The 15,814-nt window shown below is 42.0% G+C and overlaps 1 pseudogene; it reads left to right on the forward strand.

Annotated features, from left to right (window-relative positions):
- The first annotated feature begins 2,250 nt into the window (after nt 1-2,250).
- On the forward strand, nt 2,251-13,752 carry LOC135543791 (cholesterol 7-desaturase nvd-like; annotated as a pseudogene).
- The last annotated feature ends 2,062 nt before the right edge of the window (nt 13,753-15,814 follow it).

The following is a 15,814-nucleotide window of genomic DNA, read 5'->3' on the forward strand; positions in this document are numbered from 1 at the left end:
TTTTGTCAGGACTAGTCTTAGTTGCCCAAGTGTTGGGCTGGTTGCCCAAGCCTTACTGTGGGTCAAGTCTGACAACACACCTTAGCTGTCCAATCCTACAAGTCTAATGCTCTTCACACAACAATTCATTGTGAATCTGACATACTTCTATTCAAGGGGCCGAGATTAGGTCAATTGAGGTGAGTGGGTGGCATTAATTAAAGTCACAACCTGTAAACAGACCCACTGATTCGTTAAATCAACTGTTTTAGTTATCTTGCAAGGTTTTCATCCTGCAGACATAGGATGACCACCCAAACGTCATCTAGCTAACTTGACACAACTGTGGGAAGCATTGGAGTCAACATGGGCCAGCATCCCTGTGGAACACTTTTGACACCTTGTAGAGTCCATGCCCTGAAAAATTGAGGTTGTTCTGAGGGCAAAAGGGGGTGCAACTCAATTTTTTGTTGTTGTATTTAACCTTTATTTAACTAGGCAAGTCAATTGAGAACAAATTCTGATACAGCCTGGATACAAACCAGGGACTGTAGTGACTATGGGACTCCCAATCACAGCCGGATGTGATTCAGCCTGGGTACAAACCAGGGTCTGTAGTGACTATGGGACACCCAATCACAGCCGGATGTGATTCAGCCTGGGTACAAACCAGGGACTGTAGTGACTATGGGACTCCTAATCACAGCCGGATGTGATTCAGCCTGGGTACAAACCAGGGTCTGTAGTGACTATGGGACTCCCAATCACAGCCGGATGTGATTCAGCCTGGATACAAACCAGGGTCTGTAGTGACTATGGGACTCCCAATCACAGCCGGATGTGATTCAGCCTGGATACAAACCAGGGACTGTAGTGACTATGGGACTCCCAATCACAGCCGGAAGGGATTCAGCCTGGGTACAAACCAGGGTCTGTAGTGACTATGGGACTCCCAATCACAGCCGGATGTGATTCAGTCTGGGTACAAACCAGGGTCTGTAGTGACTATGGGACTCCCAATCACAGCCGGATGTGATTCAGCCTGGGTACAAACCAGGGACTGTAGTGACTATGGGACTCCCAATCACAGCCGGATTTGATTCAGCCTGGATACAAACCAGGGACTGTAGTGACTATGGGACTCCCAATCACAGCCGGATGTGATTCAGCCTGGATACAAACCAGGGACTGTAGTGACTATGCGACTCCCAATCACAGCCGGATGTGATTCAGCCTGGATACAAACCAGGGACTGTAGTGACTATGGGACTCCCAATCACAGCCGGATGTGATTCAGCCTGGATACAAACCAGGGACTGTAGTGACTAGGAAGGTGTTCCTAATGTTTGGTATACACAGTGTAAATGAAGTTTAAAAGGAGACCAGTAATTGTTAAAGTTTTGGCCACACAGCTCCTTTAAAGAAATAAAGACAATTGGATAGTCCTCCATTTTCTTTGTATTGACAGTGTATGCTGCCATACTTGACTCAAATCATGTCAGTGAAAGTTAGATAAATCTCCCCCTGTTACGGGATTAATCATTCTTCAGTCCTCCCCAGTACCACTAGTTTACAGGATATTTGGCATTTATATTTCAAAATGTCCTTGTCTAAAATGATTCATGCTCAGTTCTCACTGGCACAGACGACATTTAATTTTGATTTCCATTTGGTTGAGTTGTCAGCTAATGTGAATTCAATGTGAAATCCCCCCCCTCCCCCCCTTACATTGATGACTTTTTGCCTATCCAATCAGTTTTCCTTGTTGATTAATCTGTGCCAGTTATCCAGGCAACAGTAAGAGCCTGTCCCAGATTCTGCTGACCCAAACCAATGTTTGACATGTTCCGTTGTGGTCTATACATTTAGCCCTGAAATCTGTTTTATTCAGTACACAGTCAGTCTAGGACACTCTTCTCAATCTATCTCAGTCAACTTTTGCAGGCTGTCTAATTCTGTTCTGCAGCGAGTGTATTTACAGTCATGGTGTGCTCTACTTAGCTGCTCTCCTTGGGGCGGCAGGGCGTTAACCAGGAGTGCCTTCTCACTGCCAAACATTCCCAGGGCCACTGTATCTTAACCTTAGTGACGGTCCGGTGGCTTTTAACAATTATTTATGTATTTTAATCTGAAGGTAATCTTAGCTACCTGGGGTCATAGTCTGGGTCTGAGCCAGATGGGTTGCGACTTGGCTTTTGGTTCTGTCTCTAATCCTGCACTGTCTCACTGTCTGATTGCTCACTACGCAGGGCAGGGCAGGGCAATGGCTTAATGTGGTATTGGTGCCTCACGCTTCCTGATCTTTTTACTGCTGACATCCTGTGTATTTAAAGAGAAATGCAGCCTTTTCACATATTTTGAGCTGTTCGTCAAAGAGTATAACGCTGACTCAATAACTTAGGTGTCTGAACTGACTTCAAGAGGATATTTCAAGTATTTTATTGTTGTAGTCATTTCATTTGAAGACTCAACTCCTCACAGGTTACTTTTGACCTCCTTTCCCAAATCTGTTTTCCTCCCAGATGAGCAGGTGGCAGTGTTCGGGGGCACAGAGGGCAAAGCCTGCGTGGTGGATGCCTACTGCCCCCACCTGGGTGCCAATCAGGCAGTAGGGGGGCATGTGGTGGGACAGAGCATAGTTTGCCCGTTCCACAGCTGGCAGTGGCGGAGGGAAGACGGGAAGTGTGTGAGGATCCCTATGCAGAGAAAGGTGAGAAGCCATGACTAACTCAATGTAATTTAACTATGTTTATAATGTATCCAGCAAACAAAATGGGATTCGTGACAGCCTTAACATTATTAGTTGATTTGGTTCTTTGCGCCAAGATTATAAACAGTGTAATGTCTTAAATTTGTTGATCCTTGTTGATCCAAGGTGCGCTGCTGTCCCAATATGGAGACCAGCGGTCAGGTTCTGGTGTGGTTCCACTGTGACTGAGAGGAACCCGGCTGGATGGTACCAAAGCTCACACAGGGGTCTACCGGGGATGGACTGAGCACTTCATCAACACAAACATAGAGGTTTGTTTTCTGTTGTAGATGTGTGTTTGATCAGGAAAAAGTACTTGTTTTATACTTGTTTTGTTTTCTGTTGTAGATGTGTGTTTGATCAGGAAAAAGTAATTATTTTATACTTGTTTTGTTTTCTGTTGTAGATGTGTGTTTGATCAGGAAAAAGTACTTATTTTATACTTGTTTTGTTTTTTGTTTTACCATATGATTACTTTAGGTGTGTGCAGTGGCGACCCGTCATTCAGCGGGGCGGTTGCCTGTTTTGCATGTTATTTTGGCATTAATACGTGTCACATATTAGTTTGCAAACAATGTAAAAACAAATACAAAATAATTGAGTTAATAAAGCTGCATACAAACACGGTCTCTTTTTGCGTTCTTGAGTAAGGCAGCTCCGAAATGCAGGCGTTTCAGCCTCACGCAGAGCTTTCTGTGGTGGCCGGGCAGCCAGCGGAAAATACCAAGTGTAGGGGTTGGTAATTTTCTGTAGTGACTGTGACTTCATTGTGCCATTGCTAGATATGTTCATTTATTTACTTATTTTTAACTGTTGTTTTTTAGGCCAAAATCTAATTTATTGTGTCAGGTTAAGGTTTATTTTATTTTCAAATATCAGTGTTATCACTCATGGGGAGTTACATTAGAAGTGCCCATCCAAGAAAGCTCAAGGTCATTGGCCACAGACAAAATGACTTCAAATCACGTTATATCTACAGTAGCTTTGATTGGACTGATCATGTCAACATCATACTTTCTAAATCTTAGCTAGCAGTCATCCTCATGAATCAAGTCGACAATCTCCTGGCAAATCCTTTTAAATCATTGTCATCAAAAAAACAACTGTTAACTCAGAACTGGGAAATATGACTTCAGTGAGTTCAAGACAACTGGGAACTCGGAGAAAAAACATGCTCAGACTGGGAAAATACATTTTGAACGGTCGTCCAACTCTGAATTGTCAGTCGGGAACTCTGAACTCTTCTAAAGCTCCGACCTGAAGATCACTGACATCATCATGATTAAACATTTTTTTTTGCGAGCTCCCAGTTGTCTTCAAAGCACCAGAAATCCAGAGAATGCCAGACTTTGATGCCAAATTTTTATGACAGAATGTGCCCACAAAGGACCGCTGCGCCACCTTCCTGTTCAAGTGAGCACAGCACAACAAGGTGAGTCCAAAATATCTTGTACACTGCTGCATAACTGCCATAATATGCCAGGGAGATATGTATACTGTAGCTAAAAAAGTAATACTAAGTGTATGTTGTAAAGTAAGCTGTTAGTAGACCATGTCCCTCACACTAATCATTTGGTATATTTTCCCCTCTTAATTTTGCCTACTGTTCTGACGTAGTGGTGCACATGTAGCCTATAACCTGTTTTAGAGAAATGTCATCAAATATTGTAATAGCTTTCATTGTCTGCTTATATGCCCCCTTTATTTATACTACGGTTTTGGCTTGGAGTAGGGAGAACACTGTAAGAGTGGCCCATGTTCTGAATTCTGTCACAGTACATTTCAAAAGTACTGAACAAATAGTTATATTGACCACGTCTGTCCGAGCTCGCTCATTAATGTCTTGATCCAAATGACGGATTTCCTCTTATCTGTTTGTCCTCCCCTTATGTCATAGTTTGTACATCTCAATTGTCATTAGAAACCACATTTGTTTAAGCAAGTCAGCCATATCAGCTATGTTTTTTTTAAGGCAGTAAATGAGGCTGAATGAATTGTTTCGTTGCCAGACAAGGCTCCGCTGATAGCCAGGTGGAGCAGTGGTTAGGCCCTAACAGTTTGTGGTCACTGTTTTTCTCCGTTACAGTGCAATTAATGTAATGTAATGTTCAGTGTTGTGTTGTGGCTTTGCTGGCATCCCCCCCCCCCAGCTGTACCTTTTCCTCTCTGTGACGGTCCGCTGTAGGAGATCCCTGAGAATGCAGTAGATTTTGCCCACCTGGCCCACCTGCACACACCAGGCACTGTGACTGTGGTTGACCTGCGCTACACCAACAGCAAGACCTTGGAGTTTGTAAGGTATGACTATGTGAACTTACCACTCTGGGCCCTATTTATACTGTATATACATGTAGAACCTCTTTAAATGGTGCCTTAATGGTGTGTCCTTACAAATATTTGATGGAGTGGGTGTGTGTGTGTGTGTTCAAGGTGCAATGGGAATCTGAGTCTGAGCCCACTAAGCACTGCTCCCAGATGCTGGTGGAACATGCCCTTGCTGTGTTTGGACACCACTGGCCTCTACTGGACATGGATGTAGTGGCTCAACAGGTACAAATAATCACTCACAGTGGTTGAAAAAGTACCCAATTTTCATACTTGAGTAAAAGTAAAGATACCTTAATAGAAAATGACTCAAGTAAAAGTGAAAGTCACCTAGTAAAATCCTATTGAGTAAAAGTCCAAAACTATTTGGTTTTAAATATCCTTAAGTATCAAAAGTAAAAGTAAAAATACAAATAATTTCCAATTCCTTATATCAAGCAAACCAGACAAAACAATGTTCTTTAAATTTTTGTTACGGATAGCCAGGGGCACACTCCAACACTCATAATTTGCAATTGTATTTAGTGAGTCCGCCAGATCAGATGCAGTAGGGATGGCCAGTGATTGTCTTGTAAGTGCGTGAATTAGAAAATGTTCCTGTCTTGCTAAGCATTCAAAATGTAATGAGTACTTTTGGGTGTCAGGGAAAATGTACGGAGTAGAAAGTACATTATTTTCTTTAGGAATGTAGTGGAGTAAAAGTAAAAATTGTAAAATATATATATATATATATATATATATATATATATATATATATATATATATATATATATATATAATATATATATATATATATATATATAAATAAATAAATAGTAATGTAAAGTAGAGAACTACTGAAGTAGTACTTTCAATTATTTTTACTTAAGTACTTTACACCACTGCTCACAGACAGGCAGGCAGACAGACAGGAAGACAGACTGCCCCCAGGGCAGCACTAGATAGTGTTTAGAAAATGATGTCACTGGGGTGGTCCATTCAGTCATAAAACACAGCTGAAGTGTGTCAGCCAAGGCCACCCAGTGCAAAGACTACTCTTGGTTTTAGCCTCTCCGTCAGCTTAGATATATGTCACTGTCTCCAAGGAATAAACTGGCCATTCAGACAGCTTTCCACCTCTTGTTTTCACTTGACTGTGCTTTGGACCTGTGTACATGGCTGCTTCCAAACAAGCTGCCTCTGCCAGTATGATGATGCTGAACAAGCCCTTTGGCAGTGTGGCGATGACCTAGAACTCTGTCTTAGGTAATCTGGGGTTGGGTGCTGTAGAGACAGAACAAGGAATAGTATCCAAACACTCATCATAGAAAGCAATTAACATTCACCTTAGTTTAGTATCAATAACAGTGTTTCAGTGTTTCTGATGTGCCCAGCGACATAAGCCAATTAAATGTGTTGATGAAAGGTCCATTTAGCTCCACCCAGAATTGTGTACATTTGTGACGCCCGTGGAGCCTCCACTGCACTGTGTCCCACTCCATCTTCTACCAGAGCAGCCAATGGTCCAACCGTTCTCAATGTGATAAATCATATTACAAACAAGACGAATATCATATGCATGTCAATTCATACACCTCATTAGTATCCTTAACCTCTCAGTCTAAGCCCTAAGCTATATGGAATTGTTTTAATGAATTCATATCGAGGATCATTTAGCTATTTGATTTAGAATTTTAATACCCCTTGAAGTATAAAAAAAATATATATAATTTTTGGGGGGTCCTTACTGCTATTAGCCCATACATTGAATAACAGATTCACTACATAGTACAACAGATAGTCCCAAAATAATATAAAAAAAGAAGTTTGTTCTGAAGTGTCTCTCCTATATCTGAGAGATATAAAACAGATCAGGAAACATTTGTTTGTTTTTTAACTGCATATGTTGGGCATTATTCATATTCAATTGGTCATAATTTGGTGAATATATGGTCGAAAATATAAAGATTTTATTTCCAAAACGCTATATCCACCAATTCTTCACTGTTGTGTTTTATTCATCAGAAAAAAAGCTCATGGGTACCTTTATGTTTGTGTAAAATATTACTGTCCTCAGGTTTTTAATTAATTGATTTGGTTGAAAAACGCCACACTCGTTGTTTAGCTGAATGGAACGTTCGTACCCTGTATATTTAACATACTGTTTAAATTCAACACATCATAAATCTAGCCTCATGATATAGTGTTTGGTTAGGAGTTAGGGTCATGTCCCAAATGGCAACCTATTCCCTATATAGTGCACTACTTTTGACCAGAGCCCAGATCTCGTATTGTATTGATTCATTTTTTTCTATCATTTTTTTTTAAATATTGATGTCACAAATAATTTGTGCGGTTCTTTATTATAAATGTCATTATTTGTCACATTTGACTGTTTAATTCATTGCAATGATACTTTATTCTCTGAGAGTCAGGTGGATATATATCATTTTGCATCAAAATGTGATTGTCTCTGAAATGAAACCATCTAGTGAAAGGTTTCAAACAAATACATGTCTGTCATTTAACAACCCCATGCCATGATGAGATGGGGGAACACACCAGTCTCTTCCATAAGTTCATTAAACTGTTGGATTCAAGCTTGAAATATCAAATCAAATCAAATTTTATTTGTCACATACACATGGTTAGCAGATGTTAATGCGAGTGTAGCGAAATGCTTGTGCTTCTAGTTCCGACAATGCAGGAATAACCAACAAGTAATCGAACTAACAATTCCAAAACAACTGTCTTATACACAAGTGTAAGGGGATAAAGAATATGTACATAAAGATATATGAATGAGTGATGGTACAGAGCAGCATAGGCAAGATACATTAGATGGTATCGAGTACAGTATATACATATGAGATGAGTATGTAAACAAAGTGGCATAGTTAAAGTGGCTAGTGATTACATGTATTACATAAAGATGCAGTGGATGATATAGAGTACAGTATATACGTATACATATGAGATGAATAATGTAGGGTATGTAAACATTATATTAGGTAGCATTGTTTAAATTGGCTAGTGATATATTTTACATCATTTCCCATCAATTCCCATTATTAAAGTGGCTGGAGTTGAGTCAGTGTGTTGGCAGCAGCCACTCAATGTTAGTGGTTGCTGTTTAACAGTCTGATGGCCTTGAGATAGAAGCTGTTTTTCAGTCTCTCGGCCCCAGCTTTGATGCACCTGTACTGACCTCGCCTTCTGGATGATAGCGGGGTGAACAGGCAGTGGCTTGGGTGGTTGTTGTCCTTGATGATCTTTTCAGTTGCCGTACCAGGCGGTGATACAGCCCGCCAGGATGCTCTCGATTGTGCATTTGTAGAAGTTTGTGAGTGCTTTTGGTGACAAGCCGAATTTCTTCAGCCTCCTGAGGTTGAAGAGGCGCTGCTGCGCCTTCTTCACGATGCTGTCTGTGTGGGTGGACCAATTCAGTTTGTCTGTGATGTGTATGCCGAGGAACTTAAAACTTACTACCCTCTCCACTACTGTTCCATCGATGTGGATAGGGGGGTTTTTCCTCTGCTGTTTCCTGAAGTCCACAATCATCTCCTTAGTTTTGTTGACGTTGAGTGTGAGGTTATTTTCCTGACACCACACTCCGAGGGCCCTCACCTCCTCCTTGTAGGCCGTCTCGTCGTTGTTGGTAATCAAGCCTACCACTGTTGTGTCGTCCGCAAACTTGATGATTGAGTTGGAGGCGTGCGTGGCCACGCAGTCGTGGGTGAACAGGGAGTACAGGAGAGGGCTCAGAACGCACCCTTGTGGGGCCCCAGTGTTGAGGATCAGCGGGGTGGAGATGTTGTTGCCTACCCTCACCACCTGGGGGCGGCCCGTCAGGAAGTCCAGTACCCAGTTGCACAGGGCGGGGTCGAGACCCAGGGTCTCGAGCTTGATGACGAGCTTGGAGGGTACTATGGTGTTAAATGCCGAGCTGTAGTCGATGAACAGCATTCTCACATAGGTATTCCTCTTGTCCAGATGGGTTAGGGCAGTGTGCAGTGTGGTTGAGATTGCATCGTCTGTGGACCTATTTGGGCAGTAAGCAAATTGGAGTGGGTCTAGGGTGTCAGGTAGGGTGGAGGTGATATGGTCCTTGACTAGTCTCTCAAAGCACTTCATGATGATGGAAGTGAGTGCTACGGGGCGGTAGTTGTTTAGCTCAGTTACCTTAGCTTTCTTGGGAACAGGAACAATGGTGGCCCTCTTGAAGCATGTGGGAACAGCAGACTGAGATAGAGATTGATTGAATATGTCCGTAAACACACCAGCCAGCTTGTCTGCGCATGCTCTGAGGGCGCGGCTGGGGATGCCGTCTGGGCCTGCAGCCTTGCGAGGGTTAACACGTTTAAATGTTTTACTCACCTCGGCTGCAGTGAAGGAGAGTCCGCATGTTTTCGTTGCAGGCCGTGTCAGTGGCACTGTATTGTCCTCAAAGCGGTCAAAAATGTTATTTAGTCTGCCTGGGAGCAAGACATCCTGGTCCGTGACTGGGCTGGTTTTCTTTTTGTAGTCCGTGATTGACTGTAGACCCTGCCACATACCTCTTGTGTCTGAGCCGTTGAATTGAGATTCTACTTTGTCTCTATACTGACGCTTAGCTTGTTTGATAGCCTTGCGGAGGGAATAGCTGCACTGTTTGTATTCGGTCATGTTTCCAGTGACCTTGCCCTGATTAAAAGCAGTGGTTTGCGCTTTATATTTAATATGCTTATTCATGTTACCATACCAGAACTTAGTGATTACTTTAATATGTATAAGGAATGTACTGTGCCTTGCGAAAGTATTCGGCCCCCTTGAACTTTGCGACCTTTTGCCACATTTCAGGCTTCAAACATAAAGATATAAAACTGTGTTTTTTTGTGAAGAATCAACAACAAGTGGGACACAATCATGAAGTGGAACGACATTTATTGGATATTTCAAACTTTTTTAACAAATCAAAAACTGAAAAATTGGGCGTGCAAAATTATTCAGCCCCTTTACTTTCAGTGCAGCAAACTCTCTCCAGAAGTTCAGTGAGGATCTCTGAATGATCCAATGTTGACCTAAATGACTAATGATGATAAATACAATCCACCTGTGTGTAATCAAGTCTCCGTATAAATGCACCTGCACTGTGATAGTCTCAGAGGTCTGTTAAAAGCGCAGAGAGCATCATGAAGAACAAGGAACACACCAGGCAGGTCCGAGATACTGTTGTGAAGAAGTTTAAAGCCGGATTTGGACACAAAAATATTTCCCAAGCTTTAAACATCCCAAGGAGCACTGTGCAAGCGATAATATTGAAATGGAAGGAGTATCAGACCACTGCAAATCTACCAAGACCTGGCCGTCCCTCTAAACGTTCAGCTCATACAAGGAGAAGACTGATCAGAGATGCAGCCAAGAGGCCCATGATCACTCTGGATGAACTGCAGAGATCTACAGCTGAGGTGGGAGACTCTGTCCATAGGACAACAATCAGTCGTATATTGCACAAATCTGGCCTTTATGGAAGTGTGGCAAGAAGAAAGACATTTCTTAAAGATATCCATAAAAAAGTGTTGTTTAAAGTTTGCCACAAGCCACCTGGGAGACACACCAAACATGTGGAAGAAGGTGCTCTGGTCAGATGAAACCAAAATTGAACTTTTTGGCAACAATGCAAAACGTTATGTTTGGCGTAAAAGCAACACAGCTCATCACCCTGATCACACCATACCCACTGTCAAACATGGTGATGGCAGCATCATGGTTTGGGCCTGCTTTTCTTCAGCAGGGACAGGGAAGATGGTTAAAATTGATGGGAAGATGGATGGAGCCAAATACAGGACCATTCTGGAAGAAAACCTGATGGAGTCTGCAAAAGACCTGAGACTGGGACGGAGATTTGTCTTCCAACAAGACAATGATCCAAAACATAAAGCAAAATCTACAATGGAATGGTTCAAAAATAAACATATCCAGGTGTTAGAATGACCAAGTCAAAGTCCAGACCTGAATCCAATCGAGAATCTGTTGAAAGAACTGAAAACTGCTGTTCACAAATGCTCTCCATCCAACCTCACTGAGCTCGAGCTGTTTTGCAAGGAGGAATGGGAAAAAATTTCAGTCTCTCGGTGTGCAAAACTGATAGAGACATACCCCAAGCGACTTACAGCTGTAATCGCAGCAAAAGGTGGCGCTACAAAGTATTAACTTAAGGGGGCTGAATAATTTTGCACGCCCAATTTTTCAGTTTTTTGATTTGTTAAAAAAGTTTGAAATATCCAATAAATGTCGTTCCACTTCATGATTGTGTCCCACTTGTTGTTGATTCTTCACAAAAAAATACAGTTTTATATCTTTATGTTTGAAGCCTGAAATGTGGCAAAAGGTCGCAAAGTTCAAGGGGGCTGAATACTTTCGCAAGGCACTGTATATGTTGGGGGTCAAGCAAGGGTAAAGAGGAACTTTGTGTATGGAAGTGAGTGAGAAAAGGGGAAGTGCATAAAGTTAATATTCTGTATGTGATTGTTGAATGTGAATGTTCCTAAGGGGGAGACAAAGAGCCACAGTCTAGTTTAAATTCTCCACGAGGCAGGTCAGCTGCTGAGGAACTAGGACCATGAGGGATGTAGAACTCAACTCGAGATAAGGTCAACAGTTGAAGAGAGAAGACACTGCTGGGAGGGGTCCACTCCGAAGACCATCTGATTACAGTCCTATCTCACACACACACACCCATTTCCATGCCCATAAGGGTACTAGATTTAGGCAGGGCCATGACAATACCAATAAGATGAACCTACTGTGTTTCTGCCTAACAACAGAGAAGCAGTGTTTTTCTTAGACATGCAAGGAGGTACAGGAACTCTGCCTAGTCGCAAGGTATACATATGTGCTTGTGTGACTTGTATGTTGTGTTCGTAGCTGAAGCACCTAGTGGGTTGAATAAACGTCTTGGGTTTGAGCTTTTCCTAGTTGTCTGTTTGAGTTTTCACTCTGTTTGTTCAGAACCTAACAAAACAAAAAATAGAATTTACCAACATTTCTGAAAATGGATAAAAACTTAAGTCACTAATTGGCAATTGTTTGCTTTTTATGTGAACATTTTTTTCAAATTCATCACTCTTTATTGAAGGTTTTGATGTGTAACTAACAGTTTTTTGTGTTGACTGTTTGCGTCCCAGTTTGAGTGGGACGTGATGATCTGGAACAATAAGAAGGACATCTCTAAACCCCTGCAGGTGGAGAACTCTACCATCCAGAAACACAGGTGCTGGTTCAGTCAGTTCTACAGAGACAACAGTCCTCGCCTGTGTAACAGTATAACTTTAAACCGTCCGCTCGCCCATACCCGGCGCGAACCAGGGACCCTCTGCACACATCAACAACAGTCACCCACGAAGCATTGTTACCCATCGCTCCACAAAAGCCTCGGCCCTTGTAGAGCAAGGGGAACTACTACTTCAAGGTCTCAAAGCAAGTGACGTCACCGATTGAAATGCTATTTTGCGCGCACCATCGCTGACTAGCTAGCCGTTTCACATCCGTTACACCACCCTGGACTTCTTATCTCACACACTGGAAGAAGCAGAAGAAATCCAACAGAGGTAATGGCCCAAAAAGACATTCAATCTCCAAAATGCATTCAAACATAAAAAAGAAGAGGACACCCTTGGACTCAGAATGGGGAGAAAATTAGCACCAGAAAACAGTTAGTCTTTTGCAGAAACCATTACTTTAATCCAGCCAGTTCCTTCATGGTTAATGAATTGTGGGGCCTTGTGATTCAAAGCAGCGTTAATTAAAAAAAACATTTTGATAACTGAGCTGTAACCAAGTGCCCAAAGGGCCTGTTATTCTACCAAAGCCCAAAACTCATTAGCTGCTCAATGTTCGCTACATACTTCAGTGTGAGACTGCCATCATTAAATTAGTTTGTGGTGACCTGAAAATGAGGGGCGTTGTACTAAACAAAGTAATCAGTGGTTGGATCATCTCTAACCAATCAGAGTAGCAAAGCCAATGACACATTTTTTAAACGTTGCTTTGCCCACTTGTGTTCTGTCTCTGGCCTAAGCCATCGGATTCAGGGACCAATCAGAACGGTTAGAATGTGTTTGCGTTCTAGAAATCATTGGGGAGGTACTTAAGAGGTAGTCATTTGCGTAGAATAAACTAACGTCCGTAGGAGTGGCGTAGAGTTTGGTCGGAGCAAAGCATTTTTGCTCCACATTTTCTCTTAATTGGACTTCCATAGCAAGACAAAGTGCTGGTGGGAGGTTTCTTTTCCCTTTCTTGTTATTTTTCAAACAAAGCAAAACAATTCCCTCAAATCTCTCATCACCGCTGTACAGGTGTAAAATGTTACCAGACTATCTTTGGGCTGTTCAGTATAGGAAATGAAGACCAGTGGCTGTGATCTTGTAGGATTGAGGACTGCTCCCCTTTCAATTCTCTGTCTTCTGATTTCTTCTGATTGCTCCTGGTGTCTTAAATCCAGTTTATCCTCATCTCAGTCGTACAGGATCCAGCCCATATTACCGGGAAAATCAATCAGATCCAAGCAATATGAATAGATATGCCAGAATGCCTAGCCTATATTGTAACTGATAGTAAGACTACATACTGTGTGAATGAACAAGAATGTATTGAAACAATGTGTGCTGTCTGTACATTGTTATATGATTCCAGCAGACTTCAGTTATATCTTTGTATCTCCAGGAACCATGGACCTGTGAGTACCATACAAAATAGGCCAGTGTGAAAACACTCACTCCCTATAACTGAAACCACGTTATTTATTTTCGGCCTAAGCTCTCAAGGAAGTCCCAAATCAAGCAGTCGTGGCTTGTGAGGACAACACTAAGTGTTCCAAAACGAGTGCTTAAAGCATTTATGTTAGAGTCGATGTCCGCGCCCCCGTGGAAATCTAGTTAGCGTAATAAAAAAGTCCCCATAAAATCTGTCAGTTTCAGCTAGAGATATCAATTTCTTTGCATTGGATGCGTCTCAATCCACCGTATCCGCCGATGTCATACTTTCACATCTGAAATGTGACAGAGCTGGAGCCCTTTCAGACCACGACACATCTTGAATATCGATCTTCTCATCTGTAGTGTCCGAACGGTTTGGCCTACAAACAATTATGACTCCTATATGGAAAGATGACACTCTGTTTTGCTCTACGATCCCTACAAGAGTCTTGAGAATCGTTTGAAGTCGGCACAGCCGATCTGCCAGCTTCTGTCTGTAGCGTCCGAACAGTTTGACTAAACACTAATATGACCCGTCGGTGGAAAGGTGAGACTCTCATGAACACGTACATGATGGTTGTTTTGAGGAAAGATGAGAGTCTCTCTTGGACGCACATCGGCTTCACAAGACTCTGAAGGTCCCCCGGTACCAGTTGAAAAAATGAATGTATATAGAGTACCAGTCAAATGTTTGGACATTGTAGAATAATAGTGAAGACATCAAAACTAAGAAATAACACATATGGAATCATGTAGTTGACAAAAAAGTGTCAAATGAATCAAAATATGTTTTATATTTTATGTTCTTCAAAGTAGCCACCCTTTGCCTTGATGACAGCTTTGCACACAGTACTTGTTGGTTGCTTTTCCTTCACTCTGCGGTCCAACTCATCCCAAACCATCTCAATTGGGTTGTGGTCGGGTGATTGTGGAGGCCAGGTCATCTGATGCACTCCATCACTCTCTTTCTTGGTCAAATAGCCCTTACACAGCCTGGAGGAGTGTTGGGTCATTGTCTTTGAAAAACAAATGAAAGTCCCACTAAGCGCCAACCAGATGGGATGGCGTATCACTGCAGAATGCATTGCTAGCCATGCTGGTTAAGTGTGCCTTGAATTCTAAATCAATCACTGACAGTGTCACCAGCAAAGCACCATCCCACTTCCTCCTCCATGCTTCACGGTGGGAACCACACGTGCAGAGATCATTCGTTCACCTACTCTGCGTTTCACAAAGACACGGTGGTTGAAACGAAAAATCTCAAATTTGGATTCATCAGATCAAAGGACAGATTTCGACCGGTCTAATGTCCATTGTGTGCGTTTCTTGGCCCAAGCAAGTCTGTTCTTATTGGTGTTCTTTTAGTAGTGGTTTCTTTGCAGCAATTCGACCATGAAGGCCTGGTTCACGCAGTCTCCTCTGAATAGTTCATGTTGAGATGTCTATGCTACTTGAACTCTGTGAATCATTTATTTGGGCTGCAATTTCTGAGGCTGGTAATTCTAATGAACTTATCCTCTGCAGCAGAGGTAACTATGGGTCTTCCTTTCCTGTGGCGGTCCTCATGAGAGCCAGTTTCATCATAACGCTTGATGGTTTTTGAGACTGCCTTGAAGACACTTTCAAAGTTCTTGAAATGTTCCGTATTGACTGACCTTCATGTCTTAAATTAATGATGGACTATAATTTCTCTTTGCTTATTTAAGATGTTCTTGCCATAATATGGACTTGGTCTTTTACCAAATAGGGCGATCTTCTGTAAACTACCCCTATCTTGTCACAACACAACTGATTGGCTCAAACGTATTAAGAAAGAAAGCAATTCCACTAATTAACTTTTAACCAGGCACACCTGTTAATTGAAATGCATTCCAGGTGACTACCTCATGAATCTGTTTGAGAGAATGCAAAGCGTGTGCAAGACTGTCATCAAGGCAAAGAGTGGTTACTTTGAAGAATATAAAATATAAAATATATTTTGATTTGTTCAACACTTTTTTGGTTACTACATGATTCCATATGTGTCATTTCATAGTTTTGAACTATT

Source organism: Oncorhynchus masou, chromosome 8, assembly GCF_036934945.1.
Source record: "Oncorhynchus masou masou isolate Uvic2021 chromosome 8, UVic_Omas_1.1, whole genome shotgun sequence".
NCBI lineage: Eukaryota > Metazoa > Chordata > Actinopteri > Salmoniformes > Salmonidae > Oncorhynchus > Oncorhynchus masou.